The following is a 17,750-nucleotide window of genomic DNA, read 5'->3' on the forward strand; positions in this document are numbered from 1 at the left end:
CTTCCCTCCCAAGAACTGGGAGTCAACTCAGAATGCCTTTTTTTTTGAAAACACAAGAGATCTACACTCTGCCAAAACCCTCTCCCTCTTTGAGTCATTCCACACAAACACACATCCCATAATATGCTTACAAGGCAGACAGGAACAATAGGACAATGGAATGCCGGTATTCACAATAACAAACCCCACCCCACTAGCAGGGGTCTATGAAACACTGCTGCCATATTCTAGCAATCTGCAATATATCTTTATATATTTCCTCAGGGACACTGTTCAGTAATATTATGGTCATTCTTTCAACACAAGCCAGACTCTCAGCGTCCATTCCGCTACAGCCTGAGAATACCAGGTGCTGTAGGCTTTTGGCTTTTCCTTTATTCGTTGGCTTTCTTTTTGAGAAGTTTGTGTCGGCCTGTATAGGCCCCAAAAAATAGCTCACATGGGTTTAACTGACAGCAAAGAACGTAGTATTTGATGGCAAGAGGTACATTAGGCATTCACAGGATACAGAAGTAAGCGTCGGACTGTTTAGGCCCCAAAAATTAGCTCACATGGGTTTAACTGACAGCAAAGAATGTAGTATTGGATGGCTAGAGGTACAGCAGGCAGAGTCATTTTGACCAAAAAATGTTTTTCAGGCCATTGGAGCCAAATGTCTAAAATCTTGTCTAAAACCAGCTTTTTAATGCTCTAAAAGACAAAAATATAGTTATTTGGACTAAAAAAATTTCAGACCTTTGGTGACCAAATGCAGTTATTTTGACTACAAAAGGAGACCAAAATAGAGTCATTTTGACCAAAATTTTTTTTCAGGCCAAAATTTTTTTTCAGGCCATTTTTTTCAGACCATTTTGACCAAAAAATTTTTTCAGGCGATTGGAGCCCAAATAGCCAGTTTTAGACAAATCTCTAAGGCTCTAAAAGACAAAAATACATTCATTTTGACTAAATTTATTTTTCAGACCTTTGGTGACCAAATGCAGTTATTTATACTAAAAAGGGCTCTTTAGACACTTGGAGACCAAAATAGAGTCATTTTGACCAAAAAGATTTTCAGGCCATTGGAGCCAAAATGTCTAAAATCTTGTCTAAAACCGGCTTTTTAAAGCACTAAAAGACAAAAATACAGTCAATTTGAATACATTTTTTTCCAGACCTTTGGTGACCAAATGCATTTTGACTAGAAAAAGGCTTTTTAAACACTTGGAGACCAAAATAGAGTCATTTTGACCCAAAAATTTTTTTTCAGGCTATTGGAGCTCTATTTTGGTCTCCAAGTGTCTAAAAAGCCTTTTAGAGTCTATAACTGCATTTAGTCACCAAAAGTCTGAATTTTTTTTTAGTCAAAATGAATGTATTTTTGTCTTTTAGAGCCTTGAAAAGCCGGTTTTAGACATGATTTGTCTAAAACCGGCCATTTGGCTCCAATGACCTGAAAAATTATTTTTGGTCAATATGACTCTATTTATGTCTCCAAGTGTCTAAAAGGCCTTTTTTTTTAGTCAAAATAACTGCATTTGTTCACCAAAGGTCTGAAAAAAAACTTTAGTCAAAATGACTATATGTTTGTCTTTTAGAGCGTTAAAAAGCCGGTTTTAGACAAGATTTTAGACATTTGGCTCCACTGGCCTGAAAAAATGTTTTGGTCAAAATGACTATATTTTGGTCTCCAAGTGTCTAAAAAGCCTTTTTTAAGTCAAAATAACTGCATTTGGTCACCAAAGGTCTGAAAAAAAATTAAGTCAAAATGAATGTATTTTTGTCTTTTAGAGCTTTAAAAAGCCGGTTTAAGACAAGATTTGTCTAAAACCGGCCATTTGGGCTCCAATGGCCTGAAAAGAAATTTTCAGTCAAAATGACTCTATTTTGGTCTCCAAGTGTCTACAAAGCATTTTATAGTCAAAATAACTGCATTTGGTCACCAAAGGTCTGAAATTGTTTTTTTAGTCTAAATGACTATATTTTTGTCTTTTAGAGCCTTAAAAAGCCGGTTTTAGACAAGATTTTAGACATTTGAATCCAATGGCCTGAAAAAAAGTTTTTTGGTCAAAATGACTCTATTTTGGTCTCCAAGTGTCTAAAAAGCCCTTTTCTAGTCAAATAACTGCATTTGGTCACCAAAGGCCTGAAAAAAAAGTATTCAAATTGACTGTATTTTTGTCTTTTAGTGCCTTAAAAAGTCGGTTTTAGACAAGATTTGTCTAAAACCGGCCATTTGGGCTCCAATGGCCTGAAAAAATGTTTTCAGTCAAAATGACTCTATTTTGGTCTCCAAGTGTCTAAAAGGCCTTTTTTTTTGTCAAAATAACTGCATTTGTTCACCAAAGGTCTGAAAAAAAACTTTAGTCAAAATGACTATATGTTTGTCTTTTAGAGCTTTAAAAAGCCGGTTTAAGACAAGATTTGTCTCAAACCGGCCATTTGGGCTCCAATGGCCTGAAAAGAAATTTTCGGTCAAAATGACTCTATTTTGGTCTCCAAGTGTCTAAAAAGCAATTTATAGTCAAAATAACTGCATTTGGTCACCAAAGGTCTGAAATTGTTTTTTTAGTCTAAATGACTATATTTTTGTCTTTTAGAGCCTTAAAAAGCCGGTTTTAGACAAGATTTTAGACATTTGAATCCAATGGCCTGAAAAAAAGTTTTTTGGTCAAAATGACTCTATTTTGGTCTCCAAGTGTCTAAAAAGCCTTTTTCTAGTCAAATAACTGCATTTGGTCACCAAAGGTCTGAAAAAAAAAGTATTCAAATTGACTGTATTTTTGTCTTTTAGTGCCTTAAAAAGTCGGTTTTAGACAAGATTTTAGACATTTGGCTCCAATGGCCTGAAAAAAATTCTTTGGTCAAAATTACTCTTTTTTGGTCTCCAGGTGTCTAAAAAGCTTTTCTTAGCCAAAATAACTGCATTTGGTCACCAAAGGTCTGACAAACTTTTTAGTCAAAAATGACTGTATTTTTGTCTTTTAGAGTCTTAAAAAGCTGGTTTTAGACACTGCACTTGGTCTCCAATGGACTGAAATTTTTTTTGTCAAAATGAATGTATTTAGCATTCTGTGGCTGAAGGTACATTAGGCATTCACAGGATACAGAAGTAAGTGTCGGCCATAAAAGTCCCCAAAAATTAGCCTGACAGCTAAGAACGTAGTATTTGGTGGCTGAAGGTACATTAGGCATTCACAGGCTACAGAAGTAAGTGTCGGCCTGTATAGGCCCCAAAAATTAGCCCACATGGGTTTAACTAAGAACGTAGTATTCTGTGACTGAAGGTAAGTGTCAGGTAAACCCATGTGGGCTAATTTCTGGGGCCTTTTATGGCCGACACTTACTTCTGTCGGGGGTGGTTTTTTAGAGATATAAAAACTAAGATGGATTTGTTGCCATCATCCCTGTGATAATTCGAAAAAGAAGTTTGGTTCCTCAGGCCAAAAAAGAGAAAGTGGGATTTTATAGGCAAGGTTAATTTTTTATTCATTTTATTAAGAAAGGATTACATATAAAAGTAAAAAAACAACAAAAGAATAACATTGGTTGCATGGGTAATGGGTATTACACAATAGACAATTTATGAACCATTTTACTTATTAAATGGTGATTCCTGGTTGTAGAACTAGGGTTCCGACGCGTTTCGGCATATATTGCCTTTGTCAAGGAAAAAACATCACCATTTTCTATAAAGTGAAAAAGTGAAAAATACAAAAAATTAGTGACTTGTTGTGAGAAATATATCAAAACAAACAAATAAACATCGTCTTTTCTTTTTGTGTACCTAGACTTCAGGAACATCTGTGCCCATGGGGAAGTGGGGGGAAGAGAGGTTCAGGTCCTGTGCCCCCCAGGCTTGTTACTGGATCCTTGGGCCTATTGGTCTGAAGAAGGGGGAAGGTTGGTTTTATGCAGGCATGTGTTGTTTAGTGCCATGTTTAAGCTAATAAAATTGGGTTTCCAAAATTACCTCAAATATACGAATAATGCCTCTTAGGGATGAATAGGGTCCTGGGGTATGTAGCAAACCCCAAGCTTCTATGTGTAACCACAAATACTCCTGGTTTCCCTAGGAGAGTGGATACAATTTCAGTATATAAGGAAAAAGGGGCCAAGGGGAGAGAAAAGGACCCTCCTCCACCCCCCACCCCCCCAGCGGAAGGATCCCGCGGACAACCGGGCCAAGGCAAGAACACCGGGAGATTGCAAGGCACAGTTCAGAGTCCCAAGCAGGAGCCCCAAAACACATGTAATAGGGCACCAGCAGAACCAGGGTCATAGGCAACTAAGATTCAGCAGGAGGGGAGGCCACGCCGGGACCCTCCACATGGCGAGAACGTTGAAGTCTGCGTTGCCGGCGGGGAGCCGGTTGCCAGGGCTGAGGTAGGCGGACGGACGACATTTCGGGCAGGGTTCTCCAGTCCGGAAAGTCCACAGGTCCCAGGCCCAGGGCCGATAGGAACCCCTGGAGGTCGTCTTTGGTGCGTAGGGTAGCCGAGACATCACCTCTAGTAGCTTGAAGATAAAAGGGGAAGCCCCAGTGGTAGGTGAGGCCAGCAGCTTGAAGCGACTCGAGCAGAGGACGAAGAGCCCTGCGTTGCATAAGGGTGTGGCGCGACAAATCCTGGTAGAAGTAAAGACGTGCACCATCAAAGTCAAAAAAGGGCTTGTTTCTCATCTTCTGCATTATATTGTCTTTAACGGTGTATTTATGGAGCTTACAGATGACGTCACGTGGATTGTCAGCGTCTTGTGAAGGAGGTCGCAGGGCCCTGTGCGCCCTATCAATTTCAATAGGGGCAGTGGCAGGGAGGCCCAAAATCTCTCTGAATATGTCCGTCAGTGTGGGGACAATGTCCCTAGGGGCCGTGGCTTCAGGGAGGCCCAGAATCCTGATATTCCCCTGGCGGCTGCGATTTTCAAAGTCGTCAAGTTGGGAGAGCAGGGCCTCAATTTTCTGATCCTGTCCAAATGAATGTATTTTTGTCTTTTACTGGCCATTTGGGCTCCAATCGCCTGAAAAAATTTTTTGGTCAAAATGGTCTGGAAAAAAATGTTCTGAAAAAAAATTTTGGCCTGAAAAAAATTTTTGGTCAAAATGACTCTATTTTGGTCTCCTTTTGTAGTCAAAATAACTGCATTTGGTCACCAAAGGTCTGAAATTTTTTTAGTCCAAATGACTATATTTTTGTCTTTTAGAGCATTAAAAAGCTGATTTTAGTCAAGATTTTAGACATTTGGCTCCAATGGCCTGAAAAACATTTTTTGGTCAAAATGACTCTATTCTGGTCTCCAAGGGTCTAAAATGCCTTTTTTAGTCAAAATAACTGCATTTGGTCACCAAAGGTCTGATAAAAAATTAAGTCAAAATGAATGTATTTTTGTCTTTTAGAGCTTTAAAAAGCCGGTTTAAGACAAGATTTGTCTAAAACCGGCCATTTGGGCTCCAATGGCCTGAAAAGAAATTGTTGGTCAAAATGACTCTATTTTGGTCTCCAAGTGTCTAAAAAGCCTTTTATAGTCAAAATAACTGCATTTGGTCACCAAAGGTCTGAAATTGTTTTTTTAGTCTAAATGACTATATTTTTGTCTTTTAGAGCATTAAAAAGCTGGTTTTAGACAAGATTTTAGACATTTGGCTCCAATGGCCTGAAAAAAAGTTTTTTGGTCAAAATGACTCTATTTTGGTCTCCAAGTGTCTAAAAAGCCTTTTTTAGTCAAAATAACTGCATTTAGTCACCAAAGATCTGAAAAACAATTTAGTCAAATTGACTCTATTTTTGTCTTTTAGAGCCTTAAAAAGCCAGTTTTAGACAAGATTTTAGACATTTGGGCTCCAATGGCATGAACATTTTTTTGGTAAAATGACTCTCTTTTGGTCTCCAAGTGTCTAAAAATCTTTATTTTTGTCTTTTAGAACCCTAAAAAGCCGGTTTTAGACAAGATTTTAGACATTTGGGCTCCAATGGCCTGAAAAAATTTCTTTGGTCAAAATGACTCTTTTTTTGTCTCCAGGTGTCTAATAACCTTTTTTTAGCCAAAATAACTGCATTTGGTCACCAAAGGTCTGACAAACTTTTTTAGTCAAAAATGACTGTATTTTTGTCTTTTAGAGTCTTAAAAAGCCGGTTTTAGACACTGCACTTGGTCTCCAATTGTCCAAAATTTTTTTGTCAAAATGAATGTATTTAGCATTCTGTGGCTGAAGGTACATTAGGCATTCACAGGATACAGAAGTAAGTGTCGGCCATAAAAGTCCCAAAAAATTAGCCTGACAGCTAAGAACGTAGTATTTGGTGGCTGAAGGTACATTAGGCATTCACAGGGTACAGAAGTAAGTGTCGGCCTGTATAGGCCCCAAAAATTAGCTCACATGGGTTTAACTGACCGCAAAGAATGTAGTAAATCCGCTCGGGCGAGCTCGTCTTTTATGGCTTCAGATAACCCAAGCCTGAACTGGGTTCACAAAGATGCATCATTCCACCCTGAATCAAGGGTCCATCTCTTGAACTCTGCTACGAAATCTTCAACAGGTCTCCTTCCTTGTTTTAAAGCCCTCAATTGGCTGTCAGCAGTACTCTGCCTATTAGAGTCTTCATATAGGCTAGAGAGCTCTGCTAAAAACGTAGGATAGGAGTTGAGAAGAGGGTCATTTTTCTCAATAAGAGAGTCTGCCCAAGCCCGTGGATCACCTGACATATATGATATAGTGGTGCAGACTTGTGGAGGGTTTATTTTGGGCTCGGGGGGTTGGGCAGCAGTGAGCTGTCTCAAGGTCTGGTTTTCATTCAGAATTAATGAATTTACCTTTTGTGTTAGTTGTATCACATGTGTAGCTATTTCCGCTGAATCCATTTTTCGGGTTCGTGCAATCTGTAACGCTCCGGCGTTTATTTGTGTGGTGTGGATTTGCAGCTGCGGAAGTTACACTCAGTAGTCATGTAGAGATGTGTTGAACTACCATATCCAACTCTCAAGACTCATCATTGTGCATCAGCCTGTCTCAGCAAGCACAAACACAAACACAGACACTCATTAAAGATGTTCCTGGAGTGATATGTTTATATGTGAAAGTATAGAGGTGATGCCTTGATACAACTTAGTATCAAAATAGACAGACGATTGCGAGAGAGGAAGGCTGAGAAAATGGGAATCCCATTACCCAACCCTTCTCGGGAGTCGTCCTTCGATCCTACTCCTATGGAGGTAGGAACCATCCGCCCACCAATATCATCTACTGAAAAGACCAGGAGAAAAACAGAAAATCTCTGTATGTACTGCGCCTCCGCCGAACATTTGATAAGCGTTTGTCCCCTTGTCCACAAGAAAAAGGGTGAGTGTGCACAGATCTTGCTGGGGGGATTAACGACTTCTTTTACTAATCCCTATCTCTTTATTCGTTTGATCCTACAGTGGGACCAAATTAGGATCACCACCAAGGCCATGATCGACACAGGATCTTGTGGGAACTACATTGACACTAGTTTTGTTGCTTTAAATAAAATACCTATTATTTCAAAACCCAAACCTGTCTCTGTTAGTTTGATTAACGGTATTCCGTTATCTTCTGGTCCAATTACCACTCAGACACAAGCACTCCTTGCTACTGCTAACGAGTCTCATGTTGAGACCACCACGTTTGATGTGTTACCCTCACCACATTTTCCCATTATTTTGGGACTTCCCTGGTTACATATACATCAACCAACTATTGATTGGAAGACACGGTCCCTAACCTTCCCTTCTCACTATTGCGAGACCACGTGTAACCTCCAATCTCAAAAGAAAATCCTGTCCATGGTGTCAGAGGAAATTACACCACCACCATGCTATCAGGATTTATCAGAAGTCTTCCTTGAGAAAAATGCTCAAGTGTTGCCTCCCCATAGGGACAACGATTGTTCTATTGACCTACTCCCTAATAGTAAGCTACCTTTCGGTCATGTTTATCCTCTTTCTCAGGATGAACTTTCTCATCTCAAGGAATACTTGGATGAGAACTTAGCGAAAGGGTTCATTAGACCCTCTACTTCCTCTACAGCTGCAGGACTTTTCTTTGTCCGCAATAAGGTTTTAAGCCTTCGGCCTATTATTGACTATAGTCAATTAAATATTATTATGATAAAGGATCGCTATCCCTTACCTCTCATCCCGGAACTGATTGAACAAGTGCGTGGAGCCACTTACTTCTCAAAGTTAGACCTTAAAGGGGCTTACAATCTCATCCGCATCCGTAGTGGGGATGAGTGGAAGACAGCATTCAGAACTAGATACGGACTATTCGAATATCTAGTGATGCCGTTTGGGTTGTATTACACAAGCATTTCAGCGGTTCATAAACGACATCTTCCGAGATCTACTCGATGTCTGTGTCGTAGTATATCTGGACGATATACTCATTTACTCTCAATCCTTGTCTGAACATAAAAGACATGTAAGACTTGTGTTGTCCAGATTGCTCGCACACAACTTGTACGTAAAACTGAAGAAATGCCTATTCCATAAGGAAGAGGTGTTATTCTTAGGATACATCATATCTAAGAACAGCATCAAGATGGATATGAGCAAGATATCCTGTATTCTGGATTGGCCTGTACCAACAACTCGTAAGGCCTTACAACGATTTCTTGGATTCTCAAACTTCTATAGGAAGTTCATCAAGAACTTCTCGTCTATTGTGAGACCACTCACACAACTTCCTAAGGTACCTTCAGCCACAGAATACTGTAAGAATATTTAATAATAAATATCTTGCGCTCGTACTTATGTCAGAATATTTATACTGCTCTGAATATAGCAGTGTATTTATTTATGGTTAATAAGCAAAGATCTGTGAGAAAGGAGAGTCTCCACTTATGCCATAAATCAATGTCGTGAATTCTTTTTAATTGATTAATTTCTTTTTAAAAGCATATACCAATCTTAGTGAGTACAGTCTACAGTGTGGAATATATATAAAAATATTTATTCTCCAGAGTGTAAACACAATATATGATCAAACAAGAAGTGGCACATAAAAATAACTCTACATAAAAATGCTAACTTCAAATAATCAATGCAATGTGATGTTTAGCTCAATAATGAAAGTGAAACTAAAACAAAATGAAACAAAGTGAAACCAAAACAAAATGAAAGCCAGATTACCATTTCTTCCCAGGTATAGTATAAGCCATAAATTAATGTTCTATATAAACAGACTACAATGGTCTGCGTAATCACATAGCCAAAGTCATTCCACTGCAGATGAAATGAGAATAAGCCATGCAAAACGGAAGACTTAAAATTGCAAATAATGCACTGAATCTGATTTTACTAAAAATGTATAAAAACAAAAATCAGCTTTTTAGAGAAAAATCTACCAAGGTTTATACGGCTGGGATTGTAATCTCATTACCCTTAAATATGCAATATAAAACATATAAGGAAGGAATAAACAATTGTTGAGTAAAGTCAAATAACATAGCAAGGCATATTTACCATTTACCAGAGTCCTAAGATGGACGCCTTTCTTAAGATGGTGGATTCCCTTCAAGTTTCAGATGAATGATGTAGATCAGGGAGTATGTCTGCATGAGTCTATTGAAAAATGTAATAGCGTGTGTGGTGTAAGTGTGAGGTGTGTTGTCAGTAGTGTAAAGTGATGTCTCTCTCTCATCTGGGTTGGTCTTTTATATGGTAAGAACAAAGAGCTATAAAAATTACCATAAGTTAAACCCAGAGGGATGAAACATTATCCCTATTGGTCGGGATATTCTATACCTAAACTAGTGAGGTCAGAGACACACCCCTTTTGATAATTAACCCCATACTTGATCTAATAAAATTAAGGATGATTTCTCTATATGTGAGATTAATCATATAACACAACATAAAACTTTGTTCAGACTCCCAGTACATACATAAATGTCCACCTGTATCTCCATCATTAACCTTGGCAAGTAATGCCATTTCAATAATTATATTATTTAACACAATATAATATTTTTATATTGGAATATCTCAAATTATCTCAAGACTGTACCTGGTATTTCGCCTCCAGAGGGCAGTATCGTACCGTTCATTAGATTTTGTATGCAACATAATTAAAACAATTTGTTATCTGATGACCTATTGACCTGTCGGCTAGTGAAAAGCAATTACTTATTTGACCATGCCAAAGGGCTGTCAGATATAGTCTAGGTTTGGGAATATTTACGACACCTTGAGCACTAAACCAGTCCAAAGTGATTCTTATATAAACACTCCTACCACATGCCTTAACATGAAGTAATTTGTTTTTAAGATGCACAAGTCCTTACACATCATAGAAAAGTATACTTATATATATTATATATCTAATATTATATAAGTATCAAGTTCACACTTCTATATTAATAAGAATACAATGTATTATCGTTAATATACATCTTACATATGATGATGTTTCCTATAAAAACTTATATGGTTCATCTTTAAATGTCTGCTAGAATATACTGGGGTATTGTCCATTGTTATATACAGATAAGATTACAGGCCAGACTAGCCATGAGTGACTAGTACGATGTCTCGCCAATTGATTCTTATCTGATGAAATGTATGTATTACCTTATTTACGATCACATAGATACAAAGATCTCTGTTGAAACTATAAGACCCTATTGTTGAAATTCTATGCTCTCTTGTAAGCTTGTGAGAGACATTTTGCAACAAGACATATATGAACCTTCTTTCACCTTAAAAACAAGATGGATCCTGTCCTGTTCAGAATCTCTTATATGCATAATACAAAATATACATGGCTTTTAAAATCATTTTTCTTTTTACCTATTATTATTTTAATCAACCCCCAATAACCCCGACATATCCCCCCCTTTTCTTCCCAGTAGACAAGTGAGCAACTTAGGCCTATCTGGAAAGAAAGCTTTTTAAGGAGTAGCAAAAGAAAAAAAAATGTCTTGTTCTCTTTTTTTTTTAAGAGAATAGTTCATATTGGGAATTGTTCATAACTCTTAAGTACAGCGGTAAAAAAAAATTTGAGAAAAAAAAAATCAGTTCAAAATGTCAGTTCGTAGCGACTTTGCTTAGCGTTAGCTATGTCACAAACTGTTCCTTGTTAGTCTCTTTGACTTCTGATCTCCTAGTAAAGAAACTCAAATGTTCCTTGAAATCTGCATCTCCAGCTTGTAAAGTCTTGATGGAGACAGAAATTAACTGCTGCAATGGCATTAGCAACTACCATTCAAAGCGCAGTAAAACAATGTTGGCAATCAGGAATCCGAGAAATCTGTTTGAACGTTCAACCTTGGATGTTGGTTGGATAATGAATGGTTTCAGCATGGTCTAGAGTGTCATACACCTAGACTGAGGTTTTTGCTCACATGTGCAATGCACCATTCTCACATCTCCTTCAACTGAAAACAGGAGGTAGTGCGATTTCTCTCAATGGATTTCCTCGGATCAAATGCACAAAGATCTGTAGAAACAAATCTTCCTCTCCGTCAACAAGAATCTGGGGCGTCTCGCAGCTTGATTCCTGAAGAGGGATCCGATTCAATGAGGGGTTCCATCCAGAACTGGACTCTAAGGAGAGATGACCCATCCGATCGCTGTGTCTTTTGGCAAACATCATCGTCTGTACCAATCAACGACCTGGCATGGAAGGTTAATCTCTTCCTATTGGATGAAACATATAGTATGAATATACTTTCTTATCAATTGACATTTCAATACGATGTTGGTACCCTAAGCTTTCTCAGAGTTCTCCTTTAATCCACCGTGTGATCAGCCCTTTTATATGACCACCAGGGAAGGTGAAACTATATATGCGACCTTTCCTAGGGCGACTGACTTCTGGGGCTTATTAACATGGGGATTGTATTTATCGCCATGGATACTACACATTGGACAATGATACAATGATACAATGTTTGGTTAAAATTTACCTACTACTTAGGAGAAAAAAAAAATATATATATCTCCCCCTATGGGGCATCAATGCAATTTATTGTAGGCAATAAAACTACCTGGCATTGAGGATTCCTTCTTGGTTACCGTATACAACCTTTAACCTCTTGACTGCATTACGTCATTAGGGTTTGATCCTCCTTGGTATCACCGTCATTGGCGATTTTTCAAAATGTGCCCGCTTTAAGCGACCTGTTTGAGTCAGAGGGATGAAGTGACCACTGAAAAATAGGAGGGTAGTTAGTATCTCACAACCAAGATCCCCCCTGACAGGGATTTCAGGATCCTCAATGCTGTGACCTGGGATAAAAGGGTGTTAGAACCTCTGCATCCTATACTTCTATTCAGTGTATCGCTTTGATTCCTGCCACTTGGGCATTTAAGGATTTTATGGCCTTTGGCTGGCCACAGGATTTGTTCCTAAAGATGGATTATTTTAATTCTGGGCTGCAGTGCCCTGAGTGAACCAAGTGATCAGCTGATCAAACTTGGCTTCTATTCTGCTGAAAACTTTACAGAGTTAAATTATTGGCTCCGCCTCCTGCGGTGCCTATGTCTCTCGGGTTCAGACAGATGGGACAGATCCCCATCAGGACCAGTTACTCGGTTCTGGCGTGAGGTCTGGGCCTTAATGTCACTTTAACTTCCCGAGGATTTTGGGGAACCCTAAGATGGGGCAAATCCCTATTTATTTGTGGGTGTCCCCCCCCTTGTTGATGGGATGTCCAGGATCTTCCTTAAGGTATCCGGTGTCCCCTTGGGGCCTAGGTGGCATGTCTTGCTCCTTTGCCAAACTTATTATTTTTATGTGCATGGGCAATGCCTCAAAGCACAGGGATTTAAATTCCAGATGGTTGTACTCAGGCTCCTTCCATTGAAGGGTGTTAGGCACTTTTGAGTACAGAAAAAAAAATTCAATGGGGCTTTGGTGCTGTGTACATTTTAAATTGTAGATAACAGCTCTAGCAGCAGTGAGGTTTTTTGTGTGGGCCTAATTTTTAAATGACATCCTGCAGGCACAACACAGAAAGTTGTTTTCATAGGCCTCAGGGTAATCAATAATGTTTAAGGACCCTTTCTTAACAAAAATCAGGACAGTACTCTTTTTAAAAACTTATTTAAATTCTGGAGGTGTATGGTGTCTTTTTAGGGGTGCTAGTCTTTTTGCAATGACCTGATATGACTCATACCTATTTATGCATGGCTGCCCAATTTCTGCCCTCCTATATTTAGGAATATGGCTGGGGTAGGACATGGATTCTTTGCCTGACTCCCCCCTGTCTGGGTCATAACCAACGGACTGGGAATCATATCTGGGTCTATGAATAATTATATCCTATTTAAAATGCAGGACTAATTAAGCATTGCCCTTATACATTTACACTATGACCTTATGGAACTCTGCTATGTATTTACTTATGAGTTCCTGTCATGATATGAACTGTTACATTTTTATTTTATTTTTATTTTTTTCAAAATTTTCCACGGCTGATTACTCAGCAACTTTTGCTAGAAAAACATTTTTCCTTGCTCAAAACTTCCTAATTATTGCATTAATCATTTACATTTCACTTTCACATGATTACTTTCATTACAATTTACTTGATGAAACTTCTGCCACAGTTCTACTTTATTTTGCAGTTTCACGCTACATTCTCTTAACTTATGTGTCCCAATAGAGGTTACTTTCACCTGCTCAAGGAGGTTCCTAATCTCATTCTCTCATTTATTTGGAGTGGAGATTGAAACTTTACTAAACTCCTTTTTGCTGAGCCTTGTGGTGCAGTTCCTCACACAGACATAGTAAGATTGGCCATGACTCTAAAAGTATGTGATCACACTTCCTGACGTCTTTTGGTGTTAGATAATCTTATTGGTGAGTTCATACATACAGGTTGTCCTCTACCCATGTCAGATGCCCTTTGCCCTTTACCAACTTACCAACAGCTTCGGGTGCTGTTTTACTTGCAAATGCTACCCATCCCCCTGCCCGTGGTTTCTTCACTCACCTTGACGGCATGCTCATTGATTTTGTATGGAACGCGAAGCGCCCCCGCCTCGCACTGACTACCCTGAAGCGCCCGAAAAATCTGGGTGGCCTTGGCCTGCCAGATGTGCGTCGCTATTATAGGGCGGTTGTTCTACAACGTATTTTGAACTGGCATTTCCACACCCACTCCAAGCTTTGGGTTTCCTTGGAGAAGTGTATGGCGGGTAGGAACCTGTCCTATGCTCCCTGGCTGTCCCGGGAATACAGTGGGCTGTCGACTTATACGTCTCCTCTGACAACCCAGGTCTTGGACACCTGGGATCGCATCAATAAGCTTCTAGACCTGGCCCCCTGTTTCCCCGCTGGCGCCCCTGGGGGGTTTCCTCTGGTTTCCTCCCGGTGAGCAGATGTCGTTCTTTGACCCCTGGGTGGATGATGGGAATGCTAGTTGTGGTAAGCTGCTGGAGGGGGGCAGACTGTTGCCTTACGAGCGGCTGGGAGGCCGTCGGGGTGGTTCCCCACTTAATTTCTGGAAATACCGCCAACTGCACCATTTCTTCCGGGTTTACGGCCCCTCGATTCGCCCTCCTGCCTCTCTCAAACCCTTTGAACGTTTGTTCATACAGGACGAGGCGGCCCCTCGTCTTGTGTCGGAAATGTACCAGCTACTGGGGGAGGCGGTTCCTGCTTCCAGGCCCGGATTCCTGCGGGCGTGGGAGCGGGACTTGGGCCGGGAACTTTCGGAGACGAGGTCGGCTCATCTCTACCAGCTTACGCACTCGAGCTCCACAGATTCCAAAATGCAAGAGACGAATTACAAAATTATGACTCGATGGTACAGGGTCCCTGCCGACCTTCATCGTATTTTCCCCTCCGTCCCTGCTACTTGCTGGAGGGGGTGTGGTGGCCGTGGTACTCTCCTCCATATTTGGTGGGAGTGCCCGGTCATCGCCCCCTTTTGGCGAGACATCCGCGATCAGATTAAAGCCATCCTGGATGTTGAGGTTCCCTTCGACCCCCTCCACTTCTTGCTGCACGTTCCATGCCTGCCGATTAGCCGATACCGACGCAGTATACTGCCCCATCTCCTCAATGCTGCCAGGAGATTAATCCCTATGTACTGGAAGAGGCCGCAGGTGCCGGGCGGCTCGGAGTGGAGGCGAGTTGTTGACGGCATCAGAGATGCGGAGGAATGGCTTGCTAAATGCAGGGGAACTGGGGACCGCGATGCTGAGAAGTGGAGACCCTGGCTGGATCACATTGGTGACCCTGCCCTTGTGCCCTCCAGCCTCGATAGGGCCCTGTTAGTGCTTGCTGACCCGTCCTTAACGGACTTGGCGGGCCCTTCGCCCCCAGCCCGACCCCTGGGTCCAGTGCCCCCCTCTCCTTAGGTGGCCACTGGAAGCTGCGTGTAGCCGGCTGTTGGAGGGCGGTGGATGGGATGCGTGGTGGAGATGGGTGTGCCCCGGATGATAGCAGGTACGTTTCTCTCTCCCCCCCCTCTTCTTTTCCTGCTGTTCCCCCTCTTTGTTTCCCCCTACTTCTGATACTCTCCCCCTTTCGTTCTATTTCTCTCACTGACTGTGTGATGCCACTTGCTTGTGTTGTATGTGCCCGGCGACAGGCATGCTGCCGGCGTCGTGTCCGTGGACCCACTGGGTCGTGGACACCCCGTCTGCTATTAGTACGGGGTGCTGTGGTGTGGTGGGTGCCTGGCCCCCCCCTCCCCGCTGCCCGGCTTGGGTGGTGGGTCGAGAGATGGGACTGTCCTCTGTTGGGGCGACTTCCCGGAGAGCGGTTTGTTGGAGGCCTAATTTTTAAGCCCCCCTCTCTCTGGGTGTATCCCGCCGGAGGGCCCCGATGGGGTGCTGTTCCTATTTTGATTTTTCTTTCCTTTTCGCACACCTGGCGGCCTGAGTGCTCCGTTTTTGTGTCCACCTCTGGCGCATGGTGGCATGCCTCTCGCCCCTGGGCTTCGGATCACCGGCCCTGGAGGCTTACTGTAGTATGCGGAGCTACAGCACCTTTTGATGCCTAGGATTGCTGCTCCCCTCATGCAACACTTGTCACTTTGCCAATTGTTTGACTTGCTGTTTCTACTGTGCGTTCTTTTTCTTTTTTTCCTTGTACGGTGTGATTTTGTTATATGTTGAAAAATAAAGATTGTTTAAAAAAAAAAAAAAAGCCAAAAGCCTACAGCAGTTGGTATTCCCAGGCGGTCTCCCATTTAGGTACTAACCAGTCCCGTCCCTGCTTAGCTTCCGAGATCAGGCACGTTCAGGGTGATGTGGCCGTAGGCGATCACCACTGCCACTTTCGACCCCTTTGAACTTGGCCATGGCAAGATGGCTCCGCAGGAGAAACAAAAAGAAAGCCAACAAATAAAGGAAAAGCCAAAAGCTTACAGCACCTGGTATTCCCAGGTGGTCTCCCATCCAGGTACTAACCAGGCCCGACCCTGCTTAGCTTAGGAGAATCAGACGAAATCAGGTGCGTTCAGGGTGATGTTGCCATTGGCGATCACCACTACCACCCTCGACCCCTTTGAACTTGACCATGGCAAAATGGCATCTCTGGAGAAACAAAAAGAAAGCAAACGAATAAAGGAAAAGCCAAAAGCCTACAGCACCTGGTATTCCCAGGTGGTCTCCCAGGTACTAACCAGGCACGACCCTGGTTAGCTTCCGAGATCAGACGAGATTGGGCGCGTTAAGGGTGATGTGGCCATAGGCAATAACCACTGCCACCATTGACCCCTTTGAACTTGGCCATGGCAAGATGGCACCTCAGGAGAAACAAAAAGAAAGCCAACGAATAAAGCAAAAGGCAAAAGTCTGCAGCACCTGGTATTCCCAGGGGGTCTCCCAAATGACTCTATTTTGGTCTCCCGAGTGTTTAAAAAGCCTATTTTAGTCAAAATAAATGCATTTGATCACCAAAGGTCTGAAATACTTTTTTAGCTAAAATTACTGTATTTTCGTCTTTTAGAGTCTTAAAACGCCGATTTTAGACAAGATAATTGCATTTCTTAAAAAAAGGCCTGACAACATGTTTTTGGTCAAAATAACTCTATTTTGGTCTCCAAGTGTCTTACAAGCCTTTTTTAGTCAAAATAAATGCATTTGGTCATCAAAGGTCTGAAAAACTTTTATCCAAAATGACTGTATTTTTTTCTTTTAGATTCTCAAAACGCCGCTTTTAGACAAGATAACTGCATTTGGTAACAAATAGCCTGAAAACATTTTTTTGGTCAAAATGACTCTATCTTTGGTCTCCAAGTGTCTAAAGAGCCTCTTTTTTCAAAATAACTGCATTTGTTCACCAAAGGTCTGAAATACTTTTTTTAGCTAAAATTACTGTATTTTTGTCTTTTAGAGTCTTAAAACGCCGCTTTTAGACAAGATAATTGCATTTCGTAACAAAAGGCCTGACAACATGTTTTTGGTCAAAATGACTCTATTTTGCTCTCCAAGTGTCTTAAAATCCTTTTTTGTCAAAATGACTGCATTTGGTCACCAAAGGTCTGAAAAACTTTTTTTAGCCAAAATGACTGTATTTTTGTCTTTTAGAGTCTCAAACCATCGCTTTTAGACAAGATAACTGCATTTGGTAACCAATGGCCTGAAAAAAATGTTTTTGTCAGAATGACTCTATTTTGGTCTCCAAGTGTCTAAAGATCCTTTCTTAGTCAAAATAACTGCATTTGGTCACCAAAGGTCTGAAAAACATTTTTACCAAAAATGACTGTATTTTTATCTTTTAGAATCTCAAACCATCGCTTTTAGACAATATAACTGCATTTGGTAACCAATGGCCTGAAAACATGTTTTTGGTC

The sequence above is a fragment of the Pelophylax lessonae genome (assembly GCF_965119305.1).
Source record: "Pelophylax lessonae genome assembly, chromosome: 2".
NCBI lineage: Eukaryota > Metazoa > Chordata > Amphibia > Anura > Ranidae > Pelophylax > Pelophylax lessonae.